This window comes from Emydura macquarii, unplaced genomic scaffold (assembly GCF_026122565.2).
Source record: "Emydura macquarii macquarii isolate MOO-44397 ecotype Brisbane River unplaced genomic scaffold, CSIRO-AGI_Emac_v2 contig_1230, whole genome shotgun sequence".
In the NCBI taxonomy this organism is placed as follows: domain Eukaryota; kingdom Metazoa; phylum Chordata; order Testudines; family Chelidae; genus Emydura; species Emydura macquarii.
Window position 1 is genome coordinate 16,046,561 of NW_027131367.1, and position 21,364 is coordinate 16,067,924.

Below are 21,364 nucleotides of genomic sequence, written 5' to 3' on the forward strand. Positions count from 1 at the left end.
GGGGAGGCACCCTGTTGTAAAAAAGCAATCTTCAGCAATGCCCTGGTGCGCTCCCCCAGGGATGGGACGCATTTAGGGTCCAGTTAACCCCTTCCTAGTCCCCATGCCCCACTCAGAGTACCAGTTCTCTTTCATTTTAGTGACAAACAGAAAATGTACATCCTTAAGAGCATCCATTTCATCCTAGGCATGAAGGAATGGATTCTCAACCGAAACCTGTTCCATGCTGGGACCCCATTCCCATTACCTTTTCCATACTGGGATACTCTATCCCATCTAGCCTATAGGAAGGGCAGGGAGATTGCAGCCTCATGACCCCTATTCACAACCCCAGATTAAGATGAACTGCTCTGCAGCCTGAATATATCAAAGGGTTAAAAGGCCCTCAGATTAGATACAATCGTATCTATAGCTGGCTCCATTTCCAGTCCTGATCTCCCATGTGGCATGCCTGCTTCGCATGAGTAACTGATTATCACCATAGAAGTGACAGTGCACCCATTTTGCTTTAGCACCCAAATTCAGGTTGTAGATGCCCCCCTTTGCTGTCAGAGTCAGTTGCATAGTGTGAAAGTGGGTGTGCAAAAGACCAGGTCAGGACTTGATGTGTATCGACACTTTGTAATTTGATTGGTCAGTTTAGTCACATGGTGGAAGAGGGTGGGTTTTTTTAAAGGGTAAAAATTTCAAGACTAGAATTTTTCCAGTTTAAAAAAAAAATATCCATAGAAAATTTAGAAAGCACAAACCTGGAGTTAGACAAAAACACACTTGTGAATGTATAGGCATTTCTTCAGCATTTCATGCATATTTTGTTTTAAGCTGCTCTACTGTAAACATACTGTGAACCACAAAAATTCTGCCCTCAAGAAGACAAGTCTAGATCCACTGCTATCAAGACTGATATACACATAAAGGCAGAGCAAAGCCAAAAAAACCAGTCAGAAAGACTGTAGGACTTCAGGGGTACCCAATCTAGTACTAGGAATGGTGAATGGTTTGAGTAAAGTACAGACCACTCAGGACACCACAAACCTTTGGCCAAGATTCAAACCAAACCCAAATGCACACTTTTGTTGAGTGTCAAAATGATCAGATTCCTTTTGTTTTCTTCTCTCTCTTCTCTTCGTGGTTCCAGATAGAGACCTGAAGTAAAAGCATCAGATTCCGGAGGGAGGCTGGCTGAGGTGTTTTGCGTCTGCACAAAAGCTGCGATGGTAGTCTGCCCATCTTCCAAAAAGACTGATCTTTCAAGAGTTCCAGCCCCAAATATGCAGTCCCAAGAGGTTTGGTTGAGCTTCCAATGGGCAGGCAAGGATTAAGAGGTGGGCTAGAGTAGAGAAATGGGAGTTAGAAGACTTGGGCTCAACTACCATAGTGATGGTTATGGTATTAAACCTTGAGAGAGAGATATCAAGCTCTTTCCCAGATCTGCTACTCATTTTCTGCATAGCCTTAGGGGGTGATTCATTTACCCTTTGAGCCTTCCATTTCTTGATCAGTAAAGGAAGGGGGGAAAATACCCTCTGGTGGAAAAAACTCCGATCCTCAGAGGAAAGGATCTGACTAAATACAAAATATGATGTGAATGGAGCCTTCTTAGGTTCCCCCTTCACTAATCTGCATCTGTTCTTCACAGGTCTCTGGTGAATGAAGAGTTTCAGGCATCTGAGCTAAAGGCTTTGGAGCTGGCCCAGAGGAAGTAGGGCTGACCTGAAGAAGCTTTTAGACAGCATTCCCCGCAGCTCATGAGGGAGCCTCTGCTCAGAGAGAATGTTGGTTTCACATTTCCTTTTCTTTGCTAAAGTTGTACAAAAAGTTACTCAGTCTTACAAGAAGCTGACCTACAAGGCTTTGGGTGAAGTTACTGTTCAGAAAGTCCTGATGAAACCACTGAGGCAATTGTTTCCACCGTCCAGTAGCCTGCATGAAATAACTTTGAAGCTTAGCTGCAGGTGGACAAACGTCCATATTACAAAAACCATCTACAGCGTCCTTGGTGGTGGTCTTCAGGTGACAAAAGGAATGAATGTGCCACGTGTGGATACTGAGCTTTCTTTTCACTCTCGAGGTATTCCCTCTAGAGCCGGGTGGCAGGGAGTGGTGCCTTGCTACGGGTTACTTTATCAACAGACTGATACCGTGCAGAGAACTATTTCTAGAGACCCTATTCCCCTGCCACCAATAGGTGAGACAAGTATCCTGCAGCTTGGAAACTGGGCTCTAGGGTTGTCAGTCTGACATTTTTCATTATTAGTTTACCTTAAAAAATAATCATGCAATTTTTATTTTTAAAATTTCCCCTTATTTTACAATACCTGAAACCCAATAACTTAATTGAGAATTGGCAGTCACAGATCCTACTGTATATATACCCAGTCAGCCAGGAAAAGCTTCCCAAGAGCCACTTTCCTATCTCAGGTGAGCAGACATTCGTAATAGTTTTTAAAAAGCCATGTCTGTGACATTTGACCTTTTGCAACACAATGCTCTCAGTGTCCCTAGCCTCTGTTCACCAGAAGCTAGAGTGGACGACAGGGGATGGATCACTTGACTATTTCCTTTTCTGTTCATTTCCTCTGAAGTACCTGGCATTGGCCACAGACAGAAGACAGGATACGGGGCTAGATGGACCATTGGTCTGACCCTGTATGTCCATTCTTATGTTCATACATCGGCACCAAACAAAAAGATCCCTCAAATAGGAGAAAGAGTGACCAAGAAGGAGTAGATCCAAAAGCCTTGTCTCTTCTCTGTTTTATTGGATGAGTTGTCAAAAAGCAATTTTCTAAAGCATCACCCTGGGTGACAGCCAAATGGTTCCCATCTGAACAGCCCCATTATGAAGCGATCACTTGACAAAGCTCAGCCTGAGCCTTGGAAACATGTACTTTATTTACAGAATCTGACCGATTTTGTTTTTATTTAATTTTTAATCATTCCTATACAGAGACCCCTTTGCATTAAGTTTCATCCTGGGGTAGCAGTGACAAGAGGGAGATTCAATAGCTTAGCCATAAAGCGCTGAAAAAGAGAGGCAGGAGAGGGAGTGGTTTTTCATGCAAATACTGGAGAGAGCATGAACTCCTGCTGATGTTTTCCTAAGCTCCAGGATAAATGAGACTTTCTGAATACTTTCCTCACTGCAAATAAACAGACGGGGAGCCTCTGACATGTGGCTTGTGCTACCATATTCATCAGGCAGCCCAACTGAAGGTAACACTTATTACAGCTAATTATTGGCAATTACTGCCGCTGGGCTAATAGGTGGGTTTCCCCAATAACTCCCAGCAACTAGAGGGACTTTGAGGGAAAATTTACTGCTGTGGCCCAGCCAGCCAGACTTTCCCCCCAAAACGGCATCTCCATTTCGCACCACATCCTGTGATGATGCCAACTGGAAGGATGCAGGTGGGGGGAACAAAACCAAAACCCACAAACCTCTGGGGTCACTGACAAATTTTTTGCCTCCTGAGTGTGGTGTGTAGAGTGGGAACCCATTTCAGTTAGAAAAACTCTCCCGTTCTCCCCTGAAAACCTATTATGCAATCAAGTCCAGTTTCCCACCCTTCCCCCCAACCTCTCCCTTAAAATGGATATAATTCAATTCAAACAAAAACACAAGTGCAGTCAGCGCTTTCCCTACATATAAAGTATACGGCAGTGGGCTGAGGAATGGACCCTTTGAGAAATTCGTATGCCAGCCTTCCCACTATTGTAATTTCATTCTGTCTCTGTAATTGTCTGATATTACATTGTTCCCTGCCGGAAGATTAATTAGCTAGTCTTACCCTCAAACATACCATCCCTCTGAAACCCTCAAGGAAGCTGGAGTGGTGCCAAGTCTCTCGTATTTGCTATTCTGGCTGGCAGCTGCTACTGTATCTAAGAAAGCCTCCTATTCTCCCTTAACAACAGTTGCTGTGCCAACTGACCCCCTTTTTCCCTCCCCCTTCCCTCCTAAATCCACCACCAAAGAGGTAGCTAAGTTTCAGTGCCGCAGGCCGGGGATAAAGAGGGAAGGAAGGGGGGACAAAAAAAAAAAAAAAAAACCAACCCCACCCCACACAAACCAACCCTTTGATTGGCATAATTACTCACACTCATTAAGTATGGCTGCATTGCATATGTAAATCGAGCGAGTCAAGTGCACAGGGCGCGTCAGGCTGCCGGAGCACCAATAATGCCTTTCAGATTCCTCAGTTCTGTCTAGCGTTGGGAAGAATGTGAGCGATATGGCATCTCACAGGCTGGTGTGCCGAACTGACAGAAAACAGCCTTTGCATTCAAGCTAAAGACCTACAGCGTTAACACCAAGATCCTTGAAAAGGGAGAGGGGGGAGGAAGAGAGAGAGAGAGAGAGCGAGAAGAAAATGGGGGGGTGGGGAATGGAGGTGGGTGTGCGTGTCAGGGAACATCGCCAGCCATTTTGGATCTAAGGGAAACAGTGGGGCAGAGAGAGGGAGACACGCGAACCTGACTGTATATATTTCCGCATCCGCACACCCCGCCCGTTTTAATCTCACTCCCCAATGCGTTGCCCTCCATCGTAATCAGTGATCAATGCTCAAGACTTTTTATTTTGCAGCTGCCATTAGCGAAGACAAGGGCACTATGCATACTACAACTGCTTATTGTGTGCACACTTGGCAAGGCGCCTGATCCACCGCTGAACATCTCGGCATGCCAGGCAGTATATTTTCCGCTTTTGTTTTTCTTCCCCCACTCCATTTCCCCTCACCCTCTCTCTCCCATCTACCATCCCATTTATTTATTTTATTTTAATTGCGGTGTCCAGACAATCTGAATTTGGCAGTCACCGACCAGACAAACTGTTTAAAGCAAAGGGGGGTTGTTTTGTTTTCAGGGGAGGAGAGTTGTGATTCTGTCTTGAAGGACCAGCATGCAAACAACAGTCATAGCCTTTTGCATTAGTGACTGGCATTCACGTCCATACTTGCAAATCTCTCCCTCCAACTTGTCTGTACGCTGCCAAGGAATGGACTGTCAGCGCAAATTGGGGTTTGGGGTTTTTTCTTTTAAAGCTTAAAAAAAATAGAAAAACCACATGCTTAAATTCCAATGCACTCTGTAAACCAATGCTAGTTAACCAGCAGGAAATAACCTCTCAGATTGGATGCCTTTGCAGAAAGTTCTTATGGAGTTATGTTCGTCTCCTAAAAATGCCAGATCAGTTACATTTTCTGGTTTTGGGGTTTTTTTTTTTTGTTTTTTTTTTTTTCCAGTTTGCTATTTTGCCAGTCAAAAAATAAAAGTGCCTTCCCGCCGTCCCCGTACTCTCACTGGATTTCCAGCTGTGGTCCCCTTCAGGGCAAAGGTAAAGGATGCAAGTGAGAATTTGAAACATAGGAGGTACTGCATGTGAAAGCAGGTCATGTTTAAAAAAGAAAAAGGAATAGCAGGCCTGCAATACCAGTAGTAACAGCTATGAGCTAAAATGAATATATTGGATTCTTTATAGCCTGACACAGTTTTAGCTCTGGCACACAGACACCTTGCCCATTTCCAGTGTCAAAACCTAGAGACAGACTGTATCAAAGGAGACAGCATCAGGCTGTTTTGCTTCTTTTCCTCACCAGGCTCAACAATGCAGGTTTGTGGGTTTAAAGTTGGAAAGAGAGAGAGAGGGCTTTGTTACAACAGATTGCCTTTCCCCTCCATACATTTCCCCCCACTCCCCAAAAAACAAAACCAGTGCACTGACTCTTAAGGGAAAGCTGCTGTTGTGTTTGTTTGGAACGGGCTATACACTAGGGTGCACTAAAAATTTTTTTGAACCATGTGATCCAAAGGCTGCAGGAAACGATCAGATATTATCATGGGGACTAATTAAGTTCCACCGATAGAACGGCAAAGCTGGAGCGTATTGCTGTCCTCCTCTGTAGGTTCCCTCCTCCCCCACCCTCCGCCTTCCCCTGCCATCCTGGTGTATTACAGGAATGTGAATTAAGCGCTGATGAATCCTGTATTAATTAATTACATGAAGACCCTCATGGGGGGTGAGGATGAGAGGTAGTGGGGGAATTTGCACTATGCAAATGACTTGAGGAGGGGCAGTTATAAATTTGTTTCCTATTGTTTTCTCACCAGAATATACAGTGTGGAAACGGCATGTGAAGTCAGTGTGGCTAACCTGCAGGTACCAGGCACAGCATCGGGGAGTCTTAAAGCCATCTGTCTTGAGATGAGCTGTGGGAATAGGATATCTCAAAAACTAAAGAGAGAAGGAGGGGGGAGAAGAGGAGCTCTGTGCCGCCATTTTCTTTCACTGAGAAGGATGGATATGAAATCAATTTCACACATTCCGAAATGGCTGCTCAAAAGGTTTTCCTCTCAGGAAGTTAATGGGATGAGCTCAAAGAAGCCAGCTGGGGAGAGTTGTTTGCATTGCCCAGGCAGATTGTTTACATGTGTTATTAGTCAAAATATTAAACCATTACTAAAGAAGAAGAAGAATCAAAGCTCAGTGTATAGCATTAAAAGTATATTTTCCACCTTCCTGCTCACATATCACTGATCGGAAGAATAGAAGGGCTGACCTATCATAATGGGTGGCTGGGTCTTGGAGAGGGAAAAAAAAAGTTGCTAATGTGTGAGTGGACACATTACTGGGGCTGAACTGCTCCGACCAGCATAAGGCATGAGATGGGCAGGTGCTATAAAAGTTCCCTGACTCACACAATCCTACCAGGGCATACGCAGTCCTGAAATGATACCCCCAAAGGAATTACAGTAGCACAACCCTCTGGATATTGAGAGTGAACTCCATCCTTGGCCTGCTACATCAACGCTGTACCTGTTCTCCTTTCTGAGCTCTGCCAATACATGTCGACACTGAGCCGCCTGCATCCCCTGCTAGGTCAGCCCTAACCCCATCCTCTCCATTTGTTTTCACTTCAGACCTCAAGGAAGTTTGAACTTGATCTCTAGTGGTGAAAGTTTGGTGTATTCACCCCACACTACCAAACTTCTATGTGGGGCTGTTGATCTGAGCTGCCCCTGTTGTCTGCTCCAGAACATACAGCCCACCCACCATATTTTGCCCCGCAGCTGGCACATTTCACCAGTCTTCTCCTCACTCTGTCTATCCCAATCTCTTGTTCTCCCATGTTGAGTTTCTCACCCTAGGGGGACGTGTAATTATCTTAGAAAGTGGAGCCATGGCTGACAACAGCTCTTGTCACAGCCTTCTACTTTGTGGCATGCTGGAGAAGTCCAATAGCGTCCACTCACTGAGAGTTAGTTGAAAGGAGAGCTAAGGTGATTTCCCTAACTCCAGTGGAGCACTGCACATCTGGATTACTCCTGACAGAGTCAGCTCAACTCTGAAAGTTCATGGTCCCCCCCCACCAAATAATACCACCTGCAAACAATGTGCTATACAAAAAAGACTCCACAGGTTTTTCAGGTACAATTCCAGGCAGTGGCCCTTGTACTTCAAGTGCTCTGATCCCCTTGGTTATGAAGAAGGGCTGGCATTTTAAACTAGAAAATAATCCTTCCCATATCATTTCCCTCCACACAAATCTTATGAGTATCCCCAGTTTGGAGAGGCCTCACTCATTTAAGTCCCAAAGTTAGCAAGGTCCACCATAAATTTGGCAACCCTTCACTTTTCCTGAGGAGGATTATTTACATCAGAAACAAGAACCGGGGAAGTGCAGCTAGAGAGTCATTTATGCCAAAGGAGGGAATCCCTCACTTTTTTTAGGCTTTCTGAGTGAATAACTTGTGTCTCCTCATTTTGGGTTTCTGTCACAGTGTGTCCTACATTGGGGCCTTGGCAGGTTGAAATGTATGGCTTCTGCAGCACCCTCATAAACATTTATCAGGACTTGTGTACACAGAGGCTTAGTGTGTGGGGCAAGCCAAGGTGCAAATCTACAGCGCACTAGCTTGCCACGCATTAACGGGCTGTGTGGACCCTGTTACCCCCTGCACTAAAAATACCCTTAAAGCGCTTTGAGCAGTGTGTCAGAGCATTCTGACTAGGGAGCTTTTAGCCTGCAGTTGCATGGCCCACACAGCTAGTGTGCTGTAGATTCACAACATGGTTTACTATGCGCTAAGCCTCCAGGTAGCCAAACCCTCAGAGGCACGGTGGAGGGTGGAGGATGACGGGGGACAGCACATTTTGCGGGAATCCCTTTTTAAATATTGGCAGCACGTCCCTGGCTTTATTTTCAACACTATTTGCCTAAAGAGGTCTCTGGCTTCGTCACACCTTACTAGTACCATCTTCTCAGCATCTTTTCAATACTGTTTATTCCTCCACTGCTGTTCCTAAATATTTTGCTTCTCCTCTTTAACCTCCACTTCCCAGAGCGCTATCCTTCTCCTTGAGGGCATAATTTTTAAAAAATGTCTTCAAACCTCTTTCTCCTCTGCTGCACTGAAATTCCACCCTCATTTTCCCTCTCTAGCAAAGCACTGCGGTTACACTGGAGGCTAGCAGGTGTGGCTTTGTCTGTCGCTAGTGCTCATGATGTGCTGGTTTTCACACTTAGTTTCCTCTCTGAAACTCACTCATCAGGTGTTATATAAACAACATCATTTAATGTCTATTTCTTCAACACGTTTTAAGTTTTTTTTTATTAAATGTACTCACATTAAAAATAAAATGCCATCCGGTGTGAGTGACGGTTCTCATTACTATACCAATCCTCCTGTTCATTAATATCTATTAACTTTGGATTATATACCAGGACACTTAAATCCAGAACAAACAAGACTGCCAAATTGCTTTGCAAACAACAAAGGCTTGTCTTCTAAACACTCCATGAAAAAGCTCTTATTTTCAAAAGTCTTCCACTCCAAGGAGTGAAAGCTGTGGTTAATGTCTCTAACGAGAGAGTTCAGAAAGAGAAGAGACCCAGAGATGAGCAAAGAAAGTTATTAGAAACATGGGGAGGCTTCCAGAAAAGAGAAACTTCACCTTGCACTCCAAGTTCAAGGCACACTTCCTCAGCCTGCCTTCTCAAAGCCCTGGTCTACACTATGAACTTATGGCGGTATAACAATGTCGCTAGAGGGAAAATCCACATCCCTGAGCGACACAGTTATACTGACTGAACTCCTGGTTGATGGGAGGGTTCCTCCCACTGACATAGCTACTGCCTCTCCGGGAGGAAGATGCTCAGACATTACAGTGATGAACACAGTATAAGAAAAGCCTACGGAGAATAGAAGATTGAAATATGGGAGTTATTTTAGTTTAGAGAGGAATCAAAAAATTAAAGGCGATATGATAGAGGTACAGAGAATTATGAGTAGGAGAGGAGTACCAGCTCTACTTCTCTATTCACCCTCTCTCGTAATATAAGAACAACGGGGCAGTCAATAAAACTGAAAGCCAGCAAATTAAAACTACTCGCTGCCACAAGATATTATTGAGGCCAAGAAATTAGGAGGATTATAAAAACCAACTAGATTTATGTATAAGAAGGATATCCACAGTTCAATTATTTTTAAAACTTATCTAATGGGAGGGATAGATACGAACAATCCTATTTTAAACCAGTAACTGTCTGGGGTTAGGAAGAAGCTTCCCCCTGTGGGCAGGTAATTTGTTTTTTGCATCTTCTTCTGAAGCATCTTCTATTGAAAACTGTCAGAAAGAAAATACTTGACTTGATGGACAACTGGTCTAATCCTGCATGGAAATTCCTGTGGTGCTAGGATTTATAAAGAAAGATGAAAACTAAAGGAGTGTTGTCTAGGGGTTAGAGTAGAGAAGGAGCCAGGTCACTTCGGATCTATTCCTGTTTCTATCACAGATTCATTATATGCCTTTGGACAAATCACTTTCTCTCTTGCCCCTCAGTATCCTGGGCAGCAGAATGAGGATAACTCAGCTCCTACCTCACAGCTGTATTATGAGGCATAAAGCACTTGGAGACTCTTGGATTAAAGTCTCTATGCGCAAAGATTTTTATTAAATATGCACAGCTTGGCTAAATGACAGCAGTTAAAGGGAATATGATCACAGTATATAAACACCAAGAAAGCAAAGAAGCAGTTAGAGGAAAGGGAGGGAGGGGGGCTGGGGAGTAATAAAGTAGTGTAATGAAAAGTAAAGTGAAAAAATAAAGTGGAGGGAAATTCAGGCTGAAGTATAAAAAAGTTTGTAAGCCCCCTTGCTTGAATCTTAAAATTGGACTGGACACAGCACTAGACAGCATGCTGTGCTATTACAGGAAAAGAAAAAATTCCATATTAGTCAGTGGATGGCGCTAATAAGCCTTTTCTATCTCCAATTTGTGGGATTCTGTGAAATTGTTTCTATAGTATCAATAACCCAGGTATTTCTATTGTCGGGACAGCCTGTTTCTCCACAGGGAGCAGGGGCAGCTTCAATGTAACCCTCTGACTAAATGAGGAAAACTCCACACTTTCCGGGTAAACAAGAGTCCAAAACATACAGTGGCTCCCACAGATGCCCATTGTCCTCCCCGGGCCACAACCTCCCTCAATCCACTCTCTCTTGGAAGCCCTGCCCACGGGCTCTGAATTAGGAAGGTAGCGCTCAATGTACACCCCAAACCTTTTTGTCTCCCTTGGCGCTGTGATCTCTTCCCCTTCTCTCTGCTTGTCCTTTAACTCTCCCTCCTTCCCCCAGACTTTGCTACTGCTGTCTCTTCAGCCTAACACCAAGTGTCCTGAGGTACCTCAGAACCCGTCACTGCCAAACCCTGCCCCCCAACAGCTCTATCCGCCTCAGGGATCTCTATCAAAGCCCACGAGAACGTCCCTCTCCTGGGGGTTCCTGACCCTTCTGTCCATCCGCCTCCTAGGCCTCCTCCCAGCCACTGTGGCGTAGCTGTTACTGATGGGTAAGGGTAGGGGATTTGGTGGCAGAAAACACTAAGCCTGCTCCATTTTGGAAGGAGGCCACTCCAGCCCCTCCGGCTCTTACCTCCACTTCTGTGCCCTCACCCCCTCGGGCGTGCATGAGTTTACAGGGGAACAGAGCCCCCACAATATTTCCATCCTCTCCCCGTTCTGCCACCCCGATGTAAATGGCACAAGCAGTTCCCGCTCCACCACCACCACCCCTTCTCAGATCCTGAGGGGAGAGCTCTGCCTGCTTCCTGCAGCAGCTCCACTTAGCTGCTCTTCCTTGGGAAGGCAACCGGTCTGAGGGGGTTTTCCCTGGACAGGGCTGAAACCCTTGCAAGACTGGACCCTCTTGTGTCATGGCGAGACTGGCTCCGACCAGGGCCAAGCCGCCCCTCAACCCCAGAACACGCGGAGCTCGGCTGCTGTGGTGCCAGTTCAGGTCATTCCAGGCCCTGCCGCACCGTCCCCCATTCTGGTCCCTGCTTGTTTCCCACTCTCCCATCTCAGGGCCCGGGTCTCCATCAGCCAGGGCGTCTCCCCTCTCCCTTACCCACACAGTGCATGAGCTGGTGCTGCCAGGAGCCAGTTCTCGGGGGGACTCCCCTGCGCTACGCTGAACAGGAAGAGACTCCCCATGCACCAGGTCACCACACCCTCTGGCCCAGGTGCCCCAGCATCGGTATGGCGGGGTGGCCAGGTCAGATTCCACTGGGGCTGCAACCAGGCAGTTGGGACATTCCGGACCATTCCGCCAGCAGCCGCAGTGATTTTGTACAGGAGCCCTGCTTAAAAGGACTTGAATGACAGGATCAGCCATTAGCTAGAAATCCTGGAACTGTCCATAGCATCAGAGAAGGGGCCTGCCGACCAGGGGGCAGGGGAGGCAACGGGGCATTTGCCTAGGGGCCAGCGATTTAAAAGGGCCCAGGCGGAGGGGAGGATAGATATGTATCCTCCTCTCCTCCACGCAGAGCCCCTTCCCCTGAGGCCCCGGCCACTCACTCTCTCCACCCCTTCCCTGGGCCGAGCTAATTTATTACGCGTCATGCAGGCTCCCGGGCGGCTGAGGCGGTGGTATCTGCTCCTCAGCTTCCTGGGTTCATCAGTAACCTCCCGGGGGATCCCAAAGGACCCGGGAAGCTGAGGAGCAGATACCGCCGCCTCCGCCACCCGTGACCCTGCATGGCACATAATAAATAAGTAAAAACTTCCGGCGGAAGCTCACTCAGACCTGAGCCATCCCTTTTTAGGGGGGCCATGGACTGCTCTGCCCTGGGGCCCGGAATTGCTGTGGGTGGGTCTGTCAGAGAACTATACACCTGCCCACTGCTGGTGAAACTCGAGAGCTTCTCTGACGACTCTGCCCATACACAAGAGGTAGTGCTAGGGGACAGCGTCATGAGGAGAGGAAGAGGGTTGGTTCTAGAGGAGAACTGATAAAGGGACTCAGCTGATAACCAGCAACACTGCATCTTAGAGGCCCCAAACACTGGCTCAGCACAGTTAAAAGTTATGGTGTAGTTGGAATCTTTAGTCATAGCCTTACATTAGAACTGGTCACCTTTTAAAACAAAAAACAAAACAAAAACCACTAAAATGTTTTTTCCCCAAATAAAAAAAAAAAAATGTTTTTTTAACAAAAAACAAAATTGTGAAAGTTTTCATTTTGGTCAGAGTTTTCCATTGCTTTTTGTTACTGTTGTTGAAACAAGCTAACACACACAAAGACACCCAAACAAAAACACCAACAACTCAGAATCTGATGATTTAACAACCCTCCTCCCCCGCCAATTTTTTGGATTCATGTTATTTGTTAAAAGAAGAAACCTCGACATTTTTCACATATAAATGTTTTCTTCTTAAAAATTTCCTGCAAAAAAAAAATGTCCCTCACTCTTCTTTGTGAGGGTGCCCCTGCTCCCTCCCATCAACCTGGTCCCCACTGCCTCCTCTGTGCCCCACCATCACCCCTGGGACCCATTGCCTTCCCTCCCATTGTCCCATTGTTTGTGTGCAGGGTAACTTAATTACCCATCCCAGCAGATCCGCTCCTTGCCAATCTTCCTCAAGTAGTTTCACCTGGGGCAACTGGCATCCTATCCTCACAGCTGAGGTAATACTATGGGGAAAGGGAGTTTTCATCTCTTACTCCAAGGAAGGATCTTAACCCTTTCATCTCTATGTACTGTGTGGGGTTTATACATCCAGTCACAAGGTCATATTGAATTTGTAACTGTTGTAAAGATCTCATCTTTCCTTCTCCATTCATCTCCTCCATGTCCCTGTCAAAGCTTTGCAGATTCATACACATGCTTTCCCTGAGTTTTACTCTCACTCTTAAAGCATCTTTTTGCATCTTCTTGTTTAAGAGTTTTGTCCCATCAACTTATCCTGGCTAATGATTTGAGGGCACAAATATCTCCCCTCCAGATCAATCCAATCCAAAGTATCAGTCACTTGCCTGCCAATGTGTCTTTCTAGACAAACCATCACCACAGCGCAGGTCCCATTTCAGTTTCTGGCCTGACTACAAACATAGCAGCTGTTACAGATTTCCTGCTTTTAAAATATTGTGTTAAATTGAAGTCTCTTCTGCCAGAAACCAGTGAAAGTTAAAGATCCCATTAAACCTTATGAAGAGAATTGCGTATAGCTCAGCTCTCCCCGCTAATATTCCCCCTCTCAGTAAATCATATTCTAATGCCCAAGGTGTTATCATGAAGAACACAGACTGTTGTAGTTGCCTGTGCGTTCACTGGAGTGTCTGGCTTTGCAAAGGGATTGGAAATAGGATACCTGGAACATAGTGGGCATGAACACTAGATTCTGTTCTGCATGTGGGGTGGAGAGAAATACAGCCACTGCCCTGATCTGAATAGGCCCAAGGTGCAAAACTCACATCTGGGCCTGAGTTTCCCCAAGTTCAGGATGTTTCCTCCACAATTTTGCTTCAGACCCACCAATCAACATGTCATGTAATCTATATTAGGGCTTTCTAACTGCTGTTAGATATATCACAGTTTTCACTAGTCCCTATTTTAAATAGAAATCTCTCTCTGGGGGTTCCAAACATTTCTTTTCTCCCAGGCTTCTCGAGGTTTAAGTATCAGTGAGGTTAAGTCTCATTTTCCACAATGAGCAAAGCAGCCAGTGTTGCCAGTTCCAAGGATTCAAAAGCCATGAGTCAAGCCTCCAAAATTCATGAGATTGACTTTAAAATAACCAGATTTTTAAAAGAATAACTTTGGGATCTTTTTATTGGACTCCTGGATTTTGAGTGTTTTGGGGATTGCATTTTCAAGCTTTTCTCTGCAACCAGGAGGGCTCGAAACTTACTTTAAAAGAAATAAATCAAATATCATATTCTCATATAATCACCTGACTCCAGGAGCTGGTGTTTTCAGAGAAAGTATTGTGAGACCCACAATAACATTGCAAGATTGGCAATACTGGGCAGAACCTGAGCTCAGCAGGGAGTTCTGTTTATAATCAAATAGCATAAGCTGGCCCATGAGTTGGGCCTTTCAGGACGTTTTACTAGTTTAAATATTGTTTTCAAATGTATACTGCATGCACCACCATGATAGCCACCTAGAACACAGCGATGAGGCAAAGACTAACTTCCCTCCCCAACTATAACAGACAAGGGGGCTCATTCAGAAAGGAAGTGATCAGAAAGTTTTAGAGGGAAAACAGCACAGGGATGTAAATCTAGATTTGGCTCAGAAAATCCCCCAGATTGAAGGAGGGTTCAGAGCAATAACAATAAAGAGCAATGCCCTTTTACTTTTTATTATGGGAAGAACAAAAGAAGAAAGAAGAAAATTAAAGTTTCTCGGAAAGAGCACAATGTGCGCGCTCACGTGTCTCCTTTGTAACAGGGTGCACCTGAACGCAAAATGGCAGCTGCACCCCTGCAGTGTGGGTGGGTCTTTTCTTCAATTAAAGACATAACACAGGGAAGACAAGTCAGAACAGAGACAAGTGAAGTTACAATCACAGGGCCATCTCTTGGCTTGGATGGGAGAAAAAGTGGAAAGAGAGGGTGGGGGACGGTGGAACGGGGGAAGATTAAAGAGCTAGGTAAATTTTAGAATCATGGAGCCCTCTCACATCAATCCACATGGAGTCTTGAGTGGGAGTGTTGGACAAGGAAGCCTGAAAAGCCCTCTTGTCCTAGAGACATAGCTCAGAAGTTTTGTGCAGCTCCACATGTGACATGTTAGGCAAATTTATGACCTCCTTTGCATTTTTGTAAATAATTGGCATACAACCATAAAACTTCAATTGTAAAAAAAAATGTTGTGCGTAGCGCCTGACTTGAATGGGACTCTTTGCGGTTGTAGAGGATGCATGCACACGGATCCTGTAATGAACAGAAAAAGTAGCAGTTGTTCTCTGCAGTCTGAATCACTTTGCCAGATACATGAGATCAGCGTAGATGGGGAAAGGGATATTTGAGAGTACCCAGAAAAGCTAATTTTCCGTCTGTTATCAATAACACAGCCTGTACCTTCAGTGCAATAGGTTCAGAAATGTACGTCTTGTCAATTATGTCAGATTGTTCTGTGTTAGCAGCTGGTATAAAGAGAGCACTTTCTAGGTATTGCAGCCTTATCTCTTATTATACACTCCTGACCATTATTGTTAGAGAAGACATGTATATTGCTCAGTGTAATAACAGTCTGAACCTCTCATCTTAGGATCCCACAACTCGTTACATACATTAATGAAGGCTCAAGGCAGGCCGTATTGTCTTATATTGGTACCCACACACCACTATGTGACACCTCTCTGTTTTAGTAATGGGGAAAACTGATAGCTACTGACTTGCGGTGTGGCCTGGAGCACACAGGACGTCTTTCTGTGTCCTGGTTTCCCCCATCTATAAAATGGTGGGGGCCAAACACATATCCACCTTCCAAAGCTGTAAGCATTAATAAGTATTTTTAGCATGCTTTGGCATTGCGGGGTGAAAATATTAGCACCATAATTAACACAGAGGTGAACCCCACCTTCAGCAGCTGAGTCTGCTCTGAAGCCTCATTCTAAACACACCCACGTAAATGAGTCACATGGTTTTGCTCTAGAAGGTGGAAATTTGCCCTTCATCTATTTAGACCTTATTTAACTATGCTTTTGCCATCAAGGCACAGGATACCTGAATGGCGCTTTCGCAAGGTTTTCATTGGTCATTTTCGCTTCAGTGATAGAGAAACTCTTGGCTATTTTGGCTACAAAGACAATTTTGAGAGTTATTGTGGTGATGCTGCTGATGCTTTTAAAACGGCCACTGGACAGGTCAGAACACAGCAGGTAACATGCTCCAGTAACAAGGCAGAGATCTGCTTTTTGACAGGCACTCTTAATTCTAATGACTTTATTTTTAAGTAAAATCAATTGCGAACTGATTTGGAGCCTCTTTTTAAGCGGGAGATTATCCCGGACATATGAAAAAAAATGTAATCTCAGGTTTTCTGAATGACCCAGAAATGTCACTTAGCTTTAGAACTTGGAAACAGGCTTGGGGGGAAAAACTGTATTTCCAATTTCTTTCCTGCTCAAGTTGGCCTCCTATTAAGAGATTTAACTTTCCAAATCCTGGGGGACTATAAAAGATTTAACACCATCTGGGTATGCTCTCAACCTATCGGTAAACCTAAGACTTTGTTGCTCTCAGTAATATGGCAATACCTAGGAAACCAAGATCCTCAACGTTCACCTTTGCCTTAGGATGGTAATTAAAATTAGCATTTTATAAGAGCACCTCCCACTCCAAAGAATCATACAGAGCTTTTTAATTCATGGTCCAAAACATGGAAATGATTCCAGTGTAGGCACACATTACCACTGCCAAAGCAGAGTTGTAATGTACACAGATTCCCGGCAGTACCCTGCAGCAATAAACTGCATGAGTGGGGCTCTGTGGTCCCTGTTGCTGAGATAGAGGACACAGAGTAGAAGCCTGCAGAGCACGTTCTTGACCACCAAATGCTCCTCTGTTACCTCAGGGTCTCTGGAGTGAGCTTTTGGTGGTTTTGGAAGATATCCAGAATCAAGGTACAAAATTCCAAACCCAGATTCCCCCTCTGTCTGTGACAGACAGAATTTGGCTCAGTATATGTAGAACAGCACTGGAATGCATCCCCTCTGGGGTAGCGTACATAATCTGGCCAAACGGCACACAACACCGCAGCAGGAAGGAGGGAAAGTTTTGGCCAAGGATTCCTCCCACCCTCCTCTGGCCTTAAAGATCAATAAACAAACAAAGCCTCCCATTCAGTCACAGCTCCTCAGATACACTGGGGTTCTTGTTGTTATCAGAAGGGTCTCAGGCTCCCTTAGATCAAGGCCCTTCATTACTTGTTCACTAAAGCCGAGAGGAATCTGCAGAAATACTGTGAGTACTTAGGAGGAAAAACATTACAGAGTCTGAAGGCATTTTAAATGATTTAGATACAAACTTGCCTGTAATAAGACATCTATTTTGGTTAATCTTTTAGTTGCAAATCTTGGAACTTTTGATCCTGCCTGAGGCTACTGTCAGCAGCACTCCATTTAAGCACTGCTTATTGGGAATAACTGCTATTTCCCACTGTAACCTCCAAACCTCTTAAAGTCTGTCTTATTGCTTTGCCCAAATATACTTGCCTTGAGGATGCAGAGGGTTCAGTTTTTTCCCCCCTTCTCTCCATTTCACTAAGAAGTGTTAAGATGATTTAAACAAGCCAAATCAGACAAGACCATTTCCCATGTGATGCCGCCTGGGCTCAAAATAGCCTGCCCGAGGTCTTTTAGGGGATTTTTTTTTTCTTAGTGCTTACTAATCCATGGGGCTATGGATTCAAATGATTGTGCTTTGATCACTCGTCACACACAAGGGATTTGAGGAGACAGGTGCATTTTCATCTTCCCAGTGAGCCAATTTAGGACAATACTCCCTGCCCTCACCTGAAGGAAGAAGCCTCTCCCAAGATGTAAGTGACCAGAATCTTTTTTTGCACTGTCTTGGTTTGAAACCTTGCTTTCAGGCTTTGTGAGCGAGTGTAGTATTGGAGATTCCAGTGTGCTTATTTCAGGCTTGCCAGTGTTTTTATTTTAACAGGAAGGACAACTATAATGGGTGCTAACAACCATCTGTGAAAGGCCTAATGGGCAAGTCACTGCTGACATGGACTCAATTGTTTTCCTGTAGAATCAAAACCCCATCTCCTACTCAATCCCAACATAACTTCACCCAACTAGTTTAAATTAAACATCCTTATTAGACTTCTAGATACTTGATTCCTTAAAACAGGAGCTGAATCTGGTGATAGCATAGCACAGTCCTGACTCTGAATAATTTACAGGGGAAGGATAAAAACCCTTGTAGAGGTAATGAGGACAGGGACTCAAGGCCATCTCATCCCTGAAGCTATTTTTGATAATACTGCGGGTACCAATAAGTGACAAATATTTTCCATTAAGTGGTGATTTCACATCTTCTCCTGTCCCAACATTACTGCAGTTACATGGGGCAATGAATACTGAACTGAAGAGACCAACTGTACGTGCCATTTGGTACAATGTGATACACTGAGAAGGTAAATATGTGATCTTCAGAAGTGTCCCTCTGAGTCAGAGATGACAGTACGCTCTGGCAGGGATGATTTAGTGGCATCCAGAGAGGTTTCCAGACCAGAACAACAAAGCAGACAGGTTCTTAGATAATGCAATCCCTTACCGTTCTTGGTGTCATTAGGCTCCCCCAGCGACTATATTCAATCAACAAAGGCCTGTTGCAGGACTGCACCTCAAAACAGGCTAATGTAAACTATGGTCCTAATTAACTGCTCAGTTGGCTCATCCCAAAGCTAGCTACTGGCAATGCTTCCACCCTACATCTTCCCGCCCACCCCCCTTTAAAAAAAAAACAACAAAAAAACCCACACACTTCTATGGGAGCTAACATGACCTACCCGTCTGTGTGCTAGGTGAGCCAGCAGAGTAGCTCTGCATTTCAAACAGACATTAATGCTACTCTTCTTTGTAGAAGCAGGCACAAGGTGCTGCAGGCTTAAGAAATTGCGACCCACAGTTTCTTAGAGCCCGGACACATTGTCAAAGGAGGAGAATTAATACCAACAGAGACAGGGAAATGCCATACGTATACTGTAATAGCTTTACGTTTTACAGGGGTTTTTAATACAAGAAGCCAGTGAGCACATGTGCACGCACATACACAGAGTGTGTTTTTAATCTAGAGAACAAAGCAGAGACTCCAGAAAGCAAATGGACCTTAAACTAGAGAACAAGGCATCATCATGCATATGCCCTCTTCTGAGTGAAAAAACAGTGGTTAGCACAGACTGTGCTGCGTGGTAACCAAAGTTGGGTGAATCAGTGACGTGCTGCTTGTAAACCCAATTTATCATCTGAATCAGAGTCCTGCACTACACTGGAATGCTGCAATTTTTGGAAAACTGGGCACTTAAGAGATTGTCCAAATGGAGCAGCAATGCGCAGTAATGTCTTGTGCATGAAATGGACCATGTAAACACTGCTGGTGCATACTAAATGCTTCAAACAGCACTGTGTTAAATCACGTTAGGGAACCATCTGTGCTCACCTACATGGACCCGTTAATGCACAACACATTCCTGAACTTTACAAATCACATCCCCATCAGGCGTATTACCCCATCGTGTAGACACAAGCTCTGAACTGCCTCTTTTCAGAGACAATTTTACATTCTCTTGCATTTGATCTTTGTTGTGTTCTAATTTGTGTTTTTCTATTTTCCAGGTGGGTTCCTGAGGTCAGACTGTGAGCAAAGAGGAAGGTAGCACCAGACTTGAAAAATAAAAAAATAAAAAACCAAAAAACACCCCAAAACTCAATACCCACAGTCCATATGCGCTTTGGATCAGGCCCTCAGTGCACATCTCTGGGGACCGTGTCCCTTTTGAGTTTTCCCCCACGTGGACCTTCATTACTTTTAGTATTAAGCCGCTGCAGCAGCAGCTATCAGCCTCAAAAATAATTGCTGAACAAAGCAACAGCACCATAGTTTCTCCCCTCCATCATCACATGTGCTTCCAAGCCATCAGCAGCGGTCAGTCAATCATGGATCCTTAGCATCTTGTACATTTTGCACCAAGATTCCTCTATGACAACTCTGCCAAACTCGATACTATGGAAACAAAGGCATACAAGTCCCTAGATAGGCTTGCTGTAGCTACCTCTGGATCCCCTACATTTAGCATTGTTCCTCACTGCTGCTAGCTGAGAGTGTCAGAATAGTAGCAGCACCCCTACTTTCCTGCTGCAATTGCACTGGAAGCATGGACTGCCCTTTGTGACCGGTTCCTTTGGGATTGCTTTTAGGTAAGATCCTTGCAGCTGATCCCAATTGCCAACTACCAGCAGAGGTAGCACTGATGAAAAAGAAGGAGAGCCTCAGAACAGCAGCTTTTAAACCTAACGGGATGAGGGTGAGGTATTTGAAAAATCAGTTTTAACTCTTGGCTGTTTATAACAACCCCATGGAATCTTGGAACTGACATTTAGAATTTTAAACAGAGTAGATGGCAATTAAAGAACAGTTGCCTACCTGGGCTGTGAAAGGGTGTCAGATGTTAAAAGCCTGCTTAGAGATTCTGCTTGTGCAGGTAGCCAGAGTCTGTGAATAGTGGGCCTTGTCATGTGATGTCAAGTGGCAATGGTCAGTAAATCCTCTCGGGACCTGTAGCTGTCCATCAGGGAATGGGGAAAGTGAAAGAAGTAGGTGCGGCCTGTGGAACAGTTGGGATTAGGGATCACAAGCCCCGTCTGGCCATTCAGTCCATCAATCTAGGGGCTAGCTAGCCAGATCAGTGAGCATGGAGTCGTGCCACTCCATAGGCCAGGTACATTGGCAGCTCTTCTATGGCTGTGCCTGACTCTTCTAGAGCTTCCTCTCCAATACCAACCTGCCAACTGTCCCTGTTTAGGAAGAATAGTCCCTATTTTCTTTTTAGTCACCTATCTATTTTTTTCCTACTCTGTGCCTCTGCAAGCTTCCCCAGCCAGGTATGCTTCAGTGGAGTTCAGCAGTGCTTCCCTAATGTTCTCCTCAATATTTCTAGCTTTCAGGTATGGACAGTTATGATATGCTATATCGACCTGCGCCACAACTGAAAAACACCATTGCAATCATCTTTTTTTCCCCCCTAACAGTGCCCAAATCCTTAGCAAAGTGAAAGAAAGAAGAGTGAAAAGTGTATTGCTCGATCAAAAAAGTCAACGTTAGGGGAATGTTACCATTGCCTGATTAGACTCACTTAGAAGTCAGGAAGTGTCCAAGTGAAGATTGGCTGTGTGGCCTTAACTCCACCACCACATGTATGCACTGCAGTTAGAGCTGGTCAAAAAAAATCCAATAAAGCAGTTTCACGCCAGTTCAAAATGGTTTTTCTGACCCAGGGTTGCAACTGGACCCTGCCCCAGGAATCCCCAAGCAAATCTCATCTCCTCCACCATCCTT

At 44.9% G+C, this 21,364-nt stretch overlaps 1 protein-coding gene across 3 annotated transcripts in view; it reads right to left on the reverse strand.

Moving 5' to 3' along the window:
• Positions 1-21,364, reverse strand: part of TNRC6C (trinucleotide repeat containing adaptor 6C) — a 555,652-nt gene that overhangs the window by 524,248 nt on the left and 10,040 nt on the right. The window contains exon 1 of one of the 3 annotated variants that reach the window (XM_067547643.1): positions 4,102-4,210. The exons of 1 other annotated variant lie outside the window; for it this stretch is intronic. The gene's annotated coding sequence lies outside the window, so the exon portion shown is untranslated. Of the gene's footprint in view, positions 1-1,035; positions 1,084-4,101; positions 4,211-21,364 lie in introns of those variants that run through there. One more of the 3 variants, XM_067547645.1, reaches the window with a different exon arrangement.